This window comes from Podarcis vaucheri (genome assembly GCF_965113315.1).
Source record: "Podarcis vaucheri genome assembly, chromosome: 7".
In the NCBI taxonomy this organism is placed as follows: domain Eukaryota; kingdom Metazoa; phylum Chordata; class Lepidosauria; order Squamata; family Lacertidae; genus Podarcis; species Podarcis vaucheri.
The window spans coordinates 76,926,215-76,939,787 of record NC_138765.1 but is presented as its reverse complement, the minus strand read 5'-3'; the positions used below and the strand labels follow the sequence as shown (position 1 = coordinate 76,939,787).

Below are 13,573 nucleotides of genomic sequence, written 5' to 3'. Positions count from 1 at the left end.
TTGACCCGTTTCCTCATTTCTCCTCAGGGTTTTCCAACTTGCGCAGGCCTCGGACACCAGCGTCTGTTTCCCTGCTGTTTTCCATGCACAGATTAAATAAATGGATGTTCTTAAACAGCTGCCCTTTCCACACCGTGTCACCGACCCTTTCTGAAAGCCATTTAACCAAGCGGCTCCACGGCGGCTTCTGCGCTTTGGCCGTGTCAGAGGAGCTCAAACGCTGCGGACAAATCGTCAGCGCAACCATAGGACAAGAGAGGGCATTTTCGACCAGGCCCGGACAATACAAGCTCTGACAAGGATGGTGCTGGGGAGGAGTGCGCAGCTGAGGTATCAGGGCTCATTTGCCGGAGAGTCGCTCAGCACCGTCAAGACCACCCCACGGCATGCCCACGGCCGTTCTGGCAACGCAGAAGCTCCCCCTTCCAGAGGAGAAAGTCACTTTGGGAAAGAGATGACAGCCTCGCTGCCACACATGGCGTTTCGTCTCTTGGCGACCTCTCTCGTCAGCTCAGCTCAGCTTAAATGCATGCTGGGTTTCTGTGGTGTGTGCGTGTGAGCGCATGCATCTTAAAATGCGCAATTTGCTCACTCTGGGTTCTGAACTCTGCCGAATTGCACTCTTTCCCTCACCAAATCTTGCTATAAAGATGGGAAAGAAGAGGCGCCTCTGTTTTCCTGAGGAACGGAATAGCATAATGGCAGGTTAGGAACGATGCCTGGTTCGAGTTTTACCTCAGTTGCAATTCTCTCTGTGTGCCTTGATTATAGTTAACAGCACTGGCTTAATTTGCAGGCTCCTCACAAGGGTTCTTGAGGTAATTTGTGGGCACGTACATTTGAAAATGCTCAATTTGCTTGCTCTAGGTTCTGAACATTGCTAAATCACACGCTTCCCCTCAGCAAAATTGGGAACAAGAGGCTTCGATACTTTTCTGAGGAATAGTATAGCATAATGGCAGGTTGGAAATTCTGCCTGGTTCAAGTTTTACCTCTGTCACAAATTTTACCTCGGATTTGGCCTCAGCCTAGACAACCTCTCTCTGCCTTGATTATAGTAACAGCAGTGATGTGGCCTACAGGGTTGTTGTGGTAATTAGTCCCCAAACATTCTGTAACATAGGTTGGGTGCATGCTATACATTTAAAGCACATTTCACCTTCCCCAAATAATTCTGGGAACTGTTGCTTGTTAATGATACTGGGAATTGTAGCTCTGTGTTATGGGGGTGTTATTGGTTTCTTTCTGTTTTTGTTCTTGTTTTTATGAGTATTTTGTGTGCTCATTTTGTATTTTTATGTTGTGAATTGCCCTGTGATCTTCAGATAAAGGGCGGTATAATAATAATAATAATAATAATAATAATAATAATAATAATAATAGTAAAGATAAAATGGATGACACTATTTGAATGATCAACAATAATAACTTGAGCATTCAGAACACTATACGTGTTACATATCCAGTCATCCAGTTGTGCTCTCTGAGGTCTTTTTTTTCTGTCAGGGCCTTTGAGCCTGAAAACAACTTTGAGACAGGCAGATGTTCAACAGGTAAAACAGCCTCAGCACTTAACACCATCCTGCTTGAAAGGGCTGCATCTATTGAACTGTCACACAACCGTTAAAGGTACAGGAGCTACGCCATAAAACACACCCAAATAGAAGATGCTGAATTAATTTATAGAATTTAATTCTTCGCAAATTGTATCCCCCACCCTCCGGGTTAAATTTTCATACTTCCAAGCTCTACATTTTGAAAGCAGCTCTACCCCACCCCCTCCACCCCACCTCTATTCTCCAGGGGTATCTGTTAGTGAGTTTAACAGTTTCAAGATCTGGCAGATTAAAACAAGGAAATCCCAGGATGAAATTTGATACAAACAGTCTTTTGTTTCAGATGTTAAAAGAAAGAGGGCTCCCCCTCTCCCTGTTCTGCCATGGGAAAGGGCCCTGCCAGCATGTCCCTGGAAGTCATAGCTCATCTTGTTTGACAGGAGTTGAACGACCTAGCGAAATTCAAGCAGGAAACGTTGAAGAAATATTTGCAGCTTCTTAAGGAGGCAGGCCTGTGCACAGTTAGGCCGCCTGAAAGTGCATTGATTTCAGTGGACTTAGATGTGCTTAACTTTGCACAGGATCGGGCTGTTTTGGCTTGTTAGGAATTCACCATGGCAGGAACAGGGAGAGGTCAGTGTCAAATCCTGCCTGCTGCCCCGCTGCATTTGCAGAGAAGGTGGTCGTCAAAGTATCAAAGCTTGAGCTGCAGAGCCAGCACTTTTGTAAGGCTAAAAGCTGGAAGACCCACACCTTATTATTTCCAAGCTCAAACCACCACGACAAATTAAGGGGCCCTGCAGGCGGGTGCTTTCCTTCCTGTGGGTGTACGCTATTTATTGCTTTATTTACTTAATGGAATTTGTATATTGCTTAATCATTAAAAGTGCCTCTAAGCGGTTTACATGGGATAAAATATGAATTAAATTTATCCATAAAGGTCTGTGGTAAAAAAAAGTTAAATCTAAAAAACACACTTTAGAAATAAAATCAGCAGTTAAAAAACACACGTAAGAAAATAAAAGTACATACAGTGGTACATCGGGTTAAGAACTTAATTCATTCCAGAGGTCCGTTCTTAACCTGAAACTGTTCTTAACCTGAAGCACCACTTTAGCTAATGGGGCCTCCTGCTGCCCCCATGCCACCGCTGCACGATTTCTGTTCTCATCATGTTCTCAACCCAAAGTACTATTTCTGGGTTAGCGGACTCTGTAACCTGAAGCGTCTGTAACCTGAGGTACCACTGTACATATCTGGGTAGGCTTGCCTAAATGAAAAAAACCACAGCTCATTCGGTGACCATGGGCCAGTCATTGCCTCTTAACCTAACATACCTCACAGGGTTGTTGTGGGGTGAGGGTTAAACAAGGAGGGAAAGAGCTTCTTGGAGAGAGAAACCTCCAAACATTCACTGAAAAAAAAAATATCTTAACCAGAAGTCTAAACTTATAAAGAGATGGGGCCAGATGTACCGGTACCTTAATAGGAAGGAAGTTTCACATCTGTAGAGCCACTACTGTATTTCATCCTGTGTGGGGACCCCCAAGAGGGTCCCACCTGCAGATTTTAAAGTATGGGCAGGACAATGTGGAAGAAGGTGGTCTTCCATATGTGCAAACTATCTCTTCCCCACTTTTTTTGTTTTGTTTTAAAAAATCATCTTCTGACATCTTCCCCAGAATGCTCTTAATGCTACTTTGACATTGATGATGCCCCCTACAAAGAATCCTGGGAACTGTAGCTTGTTAAGGTTGCTGGGAATTGTAGCACTGTGATGAAGAAAAAGCTCCCATGATCCTTTGAGGGAAAGATGTGGCTTTTAAAGTGGTACCGTATAAGAATACTTTAAATGTATGGCGTGTTTGTGACCCGTTGGAGGGTATGCCATGAGAACTGAAAATAAAGTAATAGGAATAACCTCTCCCTGTCGCATTTTTCTTCTTCTCTCCCACAGAAAGCCTTTTTGAACCAAAGCAGCAACTGCAGCAGCAATTCTTCCAATAAGTGAACTCACTGTCACTTCAAAAAGGAAAGGCTTGGGAAGGGTTCCCTCACCACCACCACTTTTTGCTTCACCTCTTCATCCCAAGCATTATGACATGGTACAAATCGCTTCTGGGAAGACAAGGTAAGAAGGTATTCTGAGAGGGTGAGTCATGAATGAGGCATCAAGATCCAGAGGGGTGTGCTGGATTCACCCCAGATAAATGCTTCAGTTCTGATTTTATTTTATTTTATTACTAGTCTTGCATTGTTGATGTTTAGATTGTCTCATGATTTTGTGATGGCATGTCTCCAGACTGACACTGTTTCTTTACAAGGGATTAAAATACATACTGGAACTTTGTTGTTTAACGTGCCACCCAAGCACAAGAAATCCAAATAAATAAATAAATAAAGCAAGCAAGCAAGCAAGCAAGCAAGCAAGCTGTTTGCAGTTTGGAAAGTGACAGGAAAATGCATTGGAATTTGTGGGGTGAATGAATGACTAATAGGAAGATATATAAACACACTGCAAGAAAAGTGGAATGAACCCTCATTGCTGTATAACTTCCCTGTGTGCAAATCAGAAAGCATGCTCAATAAAGACTGGATATAGTCTAAACCTCCACGTAAGCTTTATGCCAGCAAATCAGGGATGAATGCTTAATGAGCAGGGTGTGTAGCTGGCGTGGTAGAGCATTGGACCAGGATTAGAGGAATGGTGGAGGATTTCCCCTTCAAGTAACAGTTCTTCAACTTTGCTCCCAACTGCCCGCCCGCCCACTATATGCTGCAGAATCTGCTTTCCCTTCTGATCCACTTGCCTGAGCCACATGGTTCAGCATGGTTCATTATACAGCTGGCCTTGACTCTTATTGCAGAAACCTTAATAAAAGTACAAGGAGCCCTACAGTACATGTTTGAAAACAATAGACCATCTTAGTCCAGGTGAGATTATTGGTCCACCTAGCTCAGTGTTGTCTGCTCATGCTGGCAGCTCTTCTCAAGGGCCTGCTACCTGGTCCTTTATTTAACTGTAAATGTCAGGGATTGAACCTGGGATTTTTGCATGCCGAGGGACATACGGAGCTTTCTTATCAGACCCTTGGCTCATCTGTCTACACTGACTGGCAGCAGTTTTCCACAGCTTCAGGCAGGGGACATTCCTAGCTCTACCTGGAGTTGCTGGGGATTAAAACTGATACCTTATGCATGCAAAGCAGCTGCTGCACCACTGAGCTATGGCCCTTGCCTTAAGATGCAGAAACATAGGATGCTACTTTATAGCGAGTCAGACCAGTAGCTCAGTTTGTCTACCTGGGACCTTCTGCAGGCAAAGCCACTGAGCTGTGGCCTTTCCTGCAAGTAGGTGATCTACTATTAAACTATTGCTCAGGGTATTTTGGGCAAGGATACATTTGGTTTCTGTGGTGCCCTTGCAACTGAAAAGCACTGCAATAGCCATTGTGTCTGCCACCTCTGATATATTGCTTTTCTCCCTTGATGGTGCAGCGGCAGAGGAATTAAGCTGTTGTGTTGTTCCCTGCCCACTCCCACCCACGGCCACTGGCAAGCACCAGTCAACTCAACAGGCAATAACCCAATGCACCCCCCATTCGGATCTGCTGAAAAAACGACAACTGTATTAAACTTGGCATCCTTTTACGGATATGGTTCCCATTCCTTGGCTCCTGTCCCCTTTCACAACAAACGCCCCAAAGCAGCTTTCGACATTCTGTCCAAATGGCTGATGATGCTAAGTGGAGAGGAGAAGAGAGGAAATGGAGAGGAGGTTTAGAGGAAGGGAGGAGGGAACAGACAAAAAAAAATCAGGGTTTGGAAGACGACTCAAGGGCAGCCAGCGATGGGCATGAGAAGGCCTGTCAGCGCCGATCCTCTCCGGGAAGAGCAAACTGAAGTTGACATCACATTATCATGTTTAATGTATTCGAATTAAGGAGGTCCTTGACAGATCTGTTTCTAATGCGTGTGGGCAGGAATACAGAGTGGGGTTACCCAGTTCATAGAGATATAGGGCTGTCACCAGTGCTAGCCCTTCTCAGTGTAGACCCATTGATGTTAATTGTCCCAAGTTAAGCCTAACCCTGGGGATTACTTTCAGTGGGTCTACTCTGAGAAGAACGGACATTGGCAACATGTTTGACAGTGGAACGGAGGTCCTCGCAAAGTGGAGGTTTTTGAACAGAGGTTGGATGGCCATCTGTTGGGGGTACTTCAGTTGAGATTCCTGCATTGCAGGGGGTTGGACTAGATGACCCTTGGGGTCCCTTCCAACTCTACATTCCAGCTTCTGGGTTCTGATTCCCAGTTTACTGTGGTTTGTATCCAACATTAGCGCCACTGAAATGATGGACATGACTAGCTTATGTCCATTAATTTCAGTGGACTGACTCTGAGCAGGAATAACGTTGGGGGGAAAGCCCCTTATTTACTTTGATTTTTAGGCTGAGCAATAACGAAAATTTCCCAGGATGGCTTACAATAAACATTAAAGCCATCAATAAAACAATAAAATCACGAGATCTAACAGCATAAAGCTAGCAACAGGGTAAAATCAGTATTGCACACTCACACAACAGCACTGGCAGTTTCACAGATGTGAAATTGTTGTTGGCTTGCAGCTGGGGCAGATGAAGGCATCCAGTTGGCCTGCTGCAGATGCACCATGGCGTTTCTTCCCTCTGTGCTCCTCCCAGCAGCCATTCCTCCTCTGTCTCCAGGCACTGTGGTCATCTGCAAGGCATTCCCACATGGCGGGGTTGATGTTACCAGCCTTTATGTCTTGCTTGCAGACATCTTTGTAACGCAGAGCTGGTCTGCCAACAGGGCTAGTGCTTGAAAACTTCAGTAAATATTTGTAATCACTAACCTGTGTGTGTGTGCAAAGTCGTGTGCGTGGTGCCAAACTGGGTCTTCCCCTGGGTGAAATAAAGCCTCGTTTTGCCCCTGCTGTCTGGGGACAGCATTCCATTGTAACTACTGAAAAGACCCCTTTCCCTTGCAGACACCTAAGGAGAATATGTTCTGTATTACAAAAATAATTTTGCATGGAGCTTCTTTAGGGATTATACAGTTAACTTGTTGAACCTGCTATGTGCAAGGATCAGTTTGGAAGGTGGTAGAATAATTGAGGATGGGATTGACGCTCTGCAGACCCCTTAACGTCCTTGAACTTGTGGATTGGGAGTCAGGTAGCTTCAAGCTATAGCTGCCTAATGACCTGTTTAAGAGGAACTGCCAGAATGTCCTTAGTTGATAGGGAGTGTTTTAAGGGGTGTGCTGTGACACCACCCAGGACACATCATTTGGCAGGAGCACCTGAGCAAGGGCCTTGGGTCTCAAGTTCTGGCTATGTATATGTGGAAGGAGGAAATTATATTATGTGTTTGTGGGTATGTATCCCAACCAGTCCCACATCCTGTTCTTATAGTGGCCAACCAAGTGCTCAATAGCACTTGTGCAACTCTCCCTGCTTGTGATTCCCAGTTACAGCCTCTTGACAGTGAAGCTGGAACATATCCATTCATGCATAGTAACCATTAATTGCCTTCTCCTCTAGGAATTAATCAAATCCTCCTTTAAAGCCATCCAAAGAGAGTATGATGAGTAAGAACATAAGAAAAGCTATCCTGGATCAGGCCAGTCTAGTCTCAAGCAAGGGACGTGGGTGGTGATGTGGTCTAAACCACTGAGCCTCTTGGGTTTGCTGATCAGAAGGTCAGTGGTTCAAATCCCTGCAATGGGGTGAGCTCCTCTTGCTTTGTCCGAGCTCCTGCCAACCTATCAGTTCAAAAGCATGCCAGTGCAAGTAGATAAATAGGTACCGCTGCAGAAGGAAGGTAAACGGTGTTTCCATGCGCTCTGGCTTCTGTCATGGTGTCCCATTGCGCCAGAAGCAGTTTAGTCATGCTGGCCACATGACCCAGAAAGCTGTCTGTGGACAAACACCAGCTCCCTCAGCCTGAAAGCAAGATGAGTGGCGCAACTCCATAATTGCCTTTGACTGGACTTAACTGTCCAGGGGTCCTTTACCTTTTACCTTACCTAGTCTCAAGCAGGACCCAAGCAGAAGGCCACTCTCTCCTCCTGCGGTTTCCAGCAATTGGTATTCAGAAGCATGACAGAGGCAGAGCATAGCTATTCTGACTAGTAGTCATCAATAGCCCTCTCCTCCATGAATTTGCCTAATATTTTAAAGCCATCCAAGTTGGTGGCCATCACTGCCTCCCATAGCAGCAAGTTCTGTAATTTAACTACAGGTGACGACCGATTAACATGCATCTGTAAGACAAAGCGTTGAACCCAAAGCGTAGAAGTGACCCCAAAGTCACAAAATATGTCACTAAAACAGGCCAAGGCATGCTTATATGCACTCCGACGATGCACGTAGTGGCCAGGAGTGGAACGCCCACACAAAATGGTCATCAGCTGTATGCGTTGCATGAAGAAGGACTTTCTTTTATCTGTCGGGAACCTTCCAACATTCAGCTTCATTGGAAGCCCCTGAGTTCTAGTGTTATGAGAGAGGGAATGTCAGGGGATGGTTAGCTGCTTGTGCTTAAAATTGTGCCCCTTCAGAGTTTGTGCGACCCCACAAACCTCTGTGTGTGACAGAGCTCCTCAGACATGTCTGCTCTAGTCACTAGTAGAGTCTGACAGTGGCTGTCTGCGGAAGCGCTTCCAGCAAAGAAGTTCCTTAACGGAAACGCGTCTCCTGGACTCACGACGTGGCAGCTTCCGGCGCAGCATGGGTCTCCCTGCAGTTGCTTCTGACACCTCCCCGCTATTTTCGCTCGAAGTGTCTCTCACCCCTTTCTCTCCCCTGCTGCTTCCTGCCTGGGCTGCTGCGTCTCTCTCAGCATTACTGAGATCCTCCTCCAGAGACCCCGCGCTCCCCCTGCTGGTCCCTGCTTTGGCTGTTGACTCTCTCCCAGTCTCTGGGAGCCTTACCACTTCCCTTTCCTCCGATGTCAGTTCCCTGACATCCACCTCCCCTCCAGGGCCCCCCTCTCCCCCGCCCCTACTTTCTCCTCTGGGCGGTGAGGAGCTGAAACCCCTAAAAGAATCCTCTTCATCTTCAGACGTCTCGAACAATTCCCTCCATCGGTCTTCGTTCCGACTCGCTGAATCCTCCTCCACCTCGGAATCAGCGAACCCCTCCAACTCTTCTTCGTCGTCGGTGGTGGCGAAGTATTCCCTCCGGAACCTCGCCACTGGCTGGGGTTTTCTAGGGAATCTCTGATGAAAAGTTTCAATCAAAACCTCGTCATCTACCTCCTCTGCCCTGACCCAGGTGTTTTCCGACTCCGGCTCCCCTTCCCACATTACCAAATACTCTACTTGCTCTCCCCTCCACCTGGAATCGAGAATCTCCGCTACATGGTAGCTGTGTTCTTTTTCCTCCATAGCTGGTCCCCTATTGACCCTCCCCTCTCTGTCCCCTATATACGGTGACAGCAATGATCTGTGGAACACTGGGTGCAACTTCATGTGGTTCGGTAACCGGAGTCTGAAAGCCACTGGGTTGACCTGTTGCGTGACTTCAAATGGGCCCAGTCTTTTGGGTCTTAACTTCTTACAACCTCCTTTAAATGGTAACCCTTGGGTGGACAGCCACACCTGGTCCCCCACCCTAATGCTTTCCCCTTCCCTTCTGGTTTTGTCTGCCTGCCTCTTATATTCCTCCTTCGCCCTGTTTAAATTAAGTTGGAGCTGGCGATGGATCGCTTCCATTTCTTCAACGAACTGTTCTGCGGCAGGAACGCTCCAGTTCTCCCCCTCCCCCCCTGGGAAGGCTCGGGGATGACACCCGTGATTGGCCAAAAAAGGGCTCATCCCCTTGGACACGTTCTCTGCATTGTTATAGGCAAATTCTGCCAACGCCAGCTTCTCCACCCAATCATTCTCTCTGTCATTCACATAACACCTCAAATATTGCTGGAGGACACCATTAGCTCTTTCCGCCTGCCCATTGGTTTCTGGATGACGGGCAGTGGAAAAATTCACCTCTACATGCAATAAGCTCATGAGCTTCCTCCAGAACCTGGAAGTAAATTGTTTCCCTCGGTCCGAAACCACCCTCAAGGGGGCACCATGCAACCTAAACACATTTTCCACAAACAATTTAGCGGTTTCTTCTGCTGTGACCGCATGTGAGCAGGCTATAAAGTGGGCCATCTTGGTTAACAGGTCTACCACAACCATAATGGCTGTCTTCCCTTTGGACCTGGGCAGATCAGTCATGAAATCTATTGCCACTGCCTCCCATGGTCTTTCCGGCGTGGGTAGTGGTTCTAATAAACCTGCCGGTGCCCGCCTCTCCCCCTTGGCTCGTTGACATCGGTCACACCCTCTCACATATTCACGCACATCTTCCCTGACCTTGGGCCACCAGAATTCCCTGGTAACCAGCCACATGGTTTTGTGTTGCCCAAAATGCCCTGCTGTGGGGCTATCGTGCAGTTGCTTGAGTACCTTTTCCCTCAATTCCCCTTCAGGTATGTATAACGCTCCCTTGTAGTACAACGCCCCGTTTCTCTCCTCAAAACCCCCGGGTTTGTCTCCCTCCCTCCTGAGACCCCTGAGTTTGTCCTGGGCGTATTCATCCTGCACCGTTCCCTCTACCAGTTCCCTTTGCCCCACCAAAGCCGCCCCACACACCCAGCGGTCCTCGGGAATAACATGGGTCTCTTCGGGTGCACCCTCTCCCTCCAAATATTCAGGTTTGCGTGAGAGAGCGTCCGCCCTAACGTTCTCCGGGCCTGGTACGTAACAAATCTCAAAGTTAAATTTGGAGAACTCCTGGGCCCATCTCAACTGCCTTTGGTTGAGCACTCGCGCAGTTCTCCAATACTCTAGATTCTTATGGTCCGTGCACACTTGCACCTTCTGTTGTGCACCAATTAGTAGGTGCCTCCATCTCCGGAAGGCCTCATAAATCGCAAGAAGTTCCCGGTCGTGCACCGTGTAGTTTCTCTCAGATTTGTTCAGCTTTCGCGAAAAGAAGGCACACGGTCGCCACTCTGACCCCTCCTTCCCCGGCTGCAGAAGAAGCACCGCCCCTATGGCTCTGTCCGAAGCGTCTGTTTCGACCCTCAGCTTTTTTTGTAAATCCACATGTAGAAGTTGTTCGTCAGAGGCGAAGGCCCTTTTCAGTTCCTCAAACGCTCGCTCCGCCTCCCCCGTCCAAACAAACTTCTTTTTGCTGCTGAGACAGTCCGTGATGGGCGCCGTCAGGTGGGCGAAGTTTCGGATGAACTTACGATAAAAGTTTCCAAACCCTAGGAACCTCTGCACATCCTTCTTGGTCTTGGGTGTTTTCCATTCCAGCACCGCTTGGACCTTGCCGGGGTCCATGGCCAACCCCTTGTCTGACAAGCGGTACCCCAGGAATTCCACCTCCTTGGTATGAAACTGACACTTTTCCAGTTTCACCCACAGTCTGTTGGCTTGCAGCCTGCTCAACACTTCTCTGACGTCTCTCACATGTTGCTCCTCATTCTCCGAATACACCAACACGTCATCTAAGAAGGCCACGCAATTCTTGTAGAGCAAAGGCCCCAGTACATGGTTCATAAAGGCTTGAAAACACGCGGAGCCTGTTTGTAATCCAAAAGGCATAACGAGGTATTCAAATGCCCCCAAAGGGGTGAACATGGTGGTCTTCCATTCATCCCCTTTCCTTATACGTATCAGGTTGTACGCCCCCCTTAGGTCCAGCTTTGTAAAAATCTTTCCTTTTCGCACCCTGGTCAAAATATCATCAATCCTGGGCATAGGAAAAGCCGCCGGCTCTGTCACTGCATTTAGGGCCCGAAAGTCACATACCAGCCTCGGCTTGTCCGTGTTTTTTTTATCCACAAAAAACACTGGGCTACCCCCCGCTGCCTTGGACTCTCTGATGAAGCCTCTCTTCAGGTTCTTGTCAATGAACGCTCGCAACTCCTGCATCTCCCTGTCTGACATGGCATACAACTTGCCTACCGGAAGCTGTGCTCCAGGGAGTAAATTGATCTGGCAATCAAAGGGCCTATGCAGGGGTAGTTGGTCCGCTTCCTTCTCGCTGAACACGTCGCTGAGATCAGCATACTGTGGTGGCACCTTCCCCTTCTCCATCACTTCCGTCCCTGCTAGGGTGGCTTGGGCCCCTGCTGACCCCTTTTCCGCCCTGCAGTGTTCTAAGCAGTGTGCGGAACCGAAGGAAACCACTCTTTGATGCCAGCCCACCAGCGGATCATGTAGGGCTAGCCAGCTCATTCCCAAAATAATGGGAGCGCCTCCCAAGGTGGCCACATTAAACGCTATCAGTTCTGTGTGCCTTGCCACCCTCATTATCATTGGGACGGTCTGCAAGCTGACGCCTCCTCCCAACAGTTCCCTGCCATCAATCGTGGTCACCTGCAGGGGGTTGCTTAAAGGGATAGTCTGTATCTGGTGTTCAGCAGCAAACTCCTTGCTCATGAAATTGCAGGAGCTGCCTGAGTCCAACAGCGCCTTTATTTTTAGGGGGTGTCCATTTTGCAGCTCTAGCGACACTTCAATCACTAGAGCAGGTCGAGGAGCTTCTGGCACTGGCACTTGGGGAAGGGGCACTTTCACTGCTCTTTGGCCTGGCTGCAGTGCCCTGCTGGCAACCAGGCGTTGGCTTTTACCTGCTCCGTTTCTCCCTGCTCTTCCCCCTCAACAGCTCCCACCATCCCTTGCCATTCCTTCCTCTGGGGGCAGACTCTGGCAAAGTGGCCTGGCTGTTGGCAGAGATAGCATTTCCGGGCTCCCTTTCCCTCCTTCTTCGCCCCCTCACTGGGCTTTGAAACTGCGCGCGCGCGGGCTGTTCCGATTTCCATCGGCTCTGCCGGCGGGAAAGCTGGCTCAGGAATGTCTGGAATGCGTAACTCCTTCCAACGTTCCCCTCTCCCTTCCCGCCTCTCCAAGGCTCTTGCCTCCTGGCGCGCTCCAATGGTCAGCGCAGATTTGGTCAGCTGATCCATAGACCCCGCCCTGGGGCTCCTGGCCAGCTCGTCTTTCACAGCTGAAGAAAGACCTTCTTCAAATAGCATCTGAATGGGTGCCGCCGATAAATCCCACCCCAATCTGTGAATCAGCATGGTAAATTCAGTCCAGTACTCACGGACAGATCTGCTTCCCTGCTTGCAAGCCATTAGCTGTCTGCGTACCAACCCTTCCTCAATATCGCTGGAAAACATGATATCCATTGCACGAAAGAATTTCATAGTGTCCTTTAGGATATCGTTGTGCGTTGCCATCAGGGGTCGAACCCAGTCCCGCGCCCCCTTCTCAAGATGCCCAATTACGAACGCAACTCGCGATTCCTCATCAGGGAACTCATCAAACTGCACATTCAGAGCATATTGCATCTCAGTCCTAAAGGCATGGTAATCCTTGGGGTCCCCCCCAAACTTCTGCACCAATCCTGGTACCTTTCTGGGGAACTGAGTGGTTCTCCCCTTTTTGTCAGCATCCTGAGCCCTTCTCTCCTCGAGCCTCGCCGTCTGCAGCGCAAGTTGGACCTCCAGAGCTTGATACCTTTCTTCCAAGCTTGGACCAGCTCCAACCCCTGCGTCCCCGGTTCCGACTGGGTTGCTCATGATGCTTTCTCCTGCACAGGCAGCGTACAGAGACTGTCAGACTGCTGTCAGGGGATGGTTAGCTGCTTGTGCTTAAAATTGTGCCCCTTCAGAGTTTGTGCGACCCCACAAACCTCTGTGTGTGACAGAGCTCCTCAGACATGTCTGCTCTAGTCACTAGTAGAGTCTGACAGTGGCTGTCTGCGGAAGCGCTTCCAGCAAAGAAGTTCCTTAACGGAAACGCGTCTCCTGGACTCACGACGTGGCAGCTTCCGGCGCAGCATGGGTCTCCCTGCAGTTGCTTCTGACACCTCCCCGCTATTTTCGCTCGAAGTGTCTCTCACCCCTTTCTCTCCCCTGCTGCTTCCTGCCTGGGCTGCTGCGTCTCTCTCAGCATTACTGAGATCCTCCTCCAGAGACCCCGCG

At 48.6% G+C, this 13,573-nt stretch overlaps 1 long non-coding RNA gene across 1 annotated transcript in view; it reads left to right on the top strand.

The window, feature by feature from the left end:
- The window catches only part of LOC309536555, a 199,205-nt gene that overhangs the window by 14,471 nt on the left and 171,161 nt on the right, over positions 1 to 13,573 (top strand). Inside the window, exons 5-6 of the long non-coding RNA XR_014221614.1 lie at positions 28 to 705; positions 3,514 to 3,687. This is a non-coding gene — a long non-coding RNA (uncharacterized lncRNA). The remainder of the gene's footprint in view (positions 1 to 27; positions 706 to 3,513; positions 3,688 to 13,573) is intronic.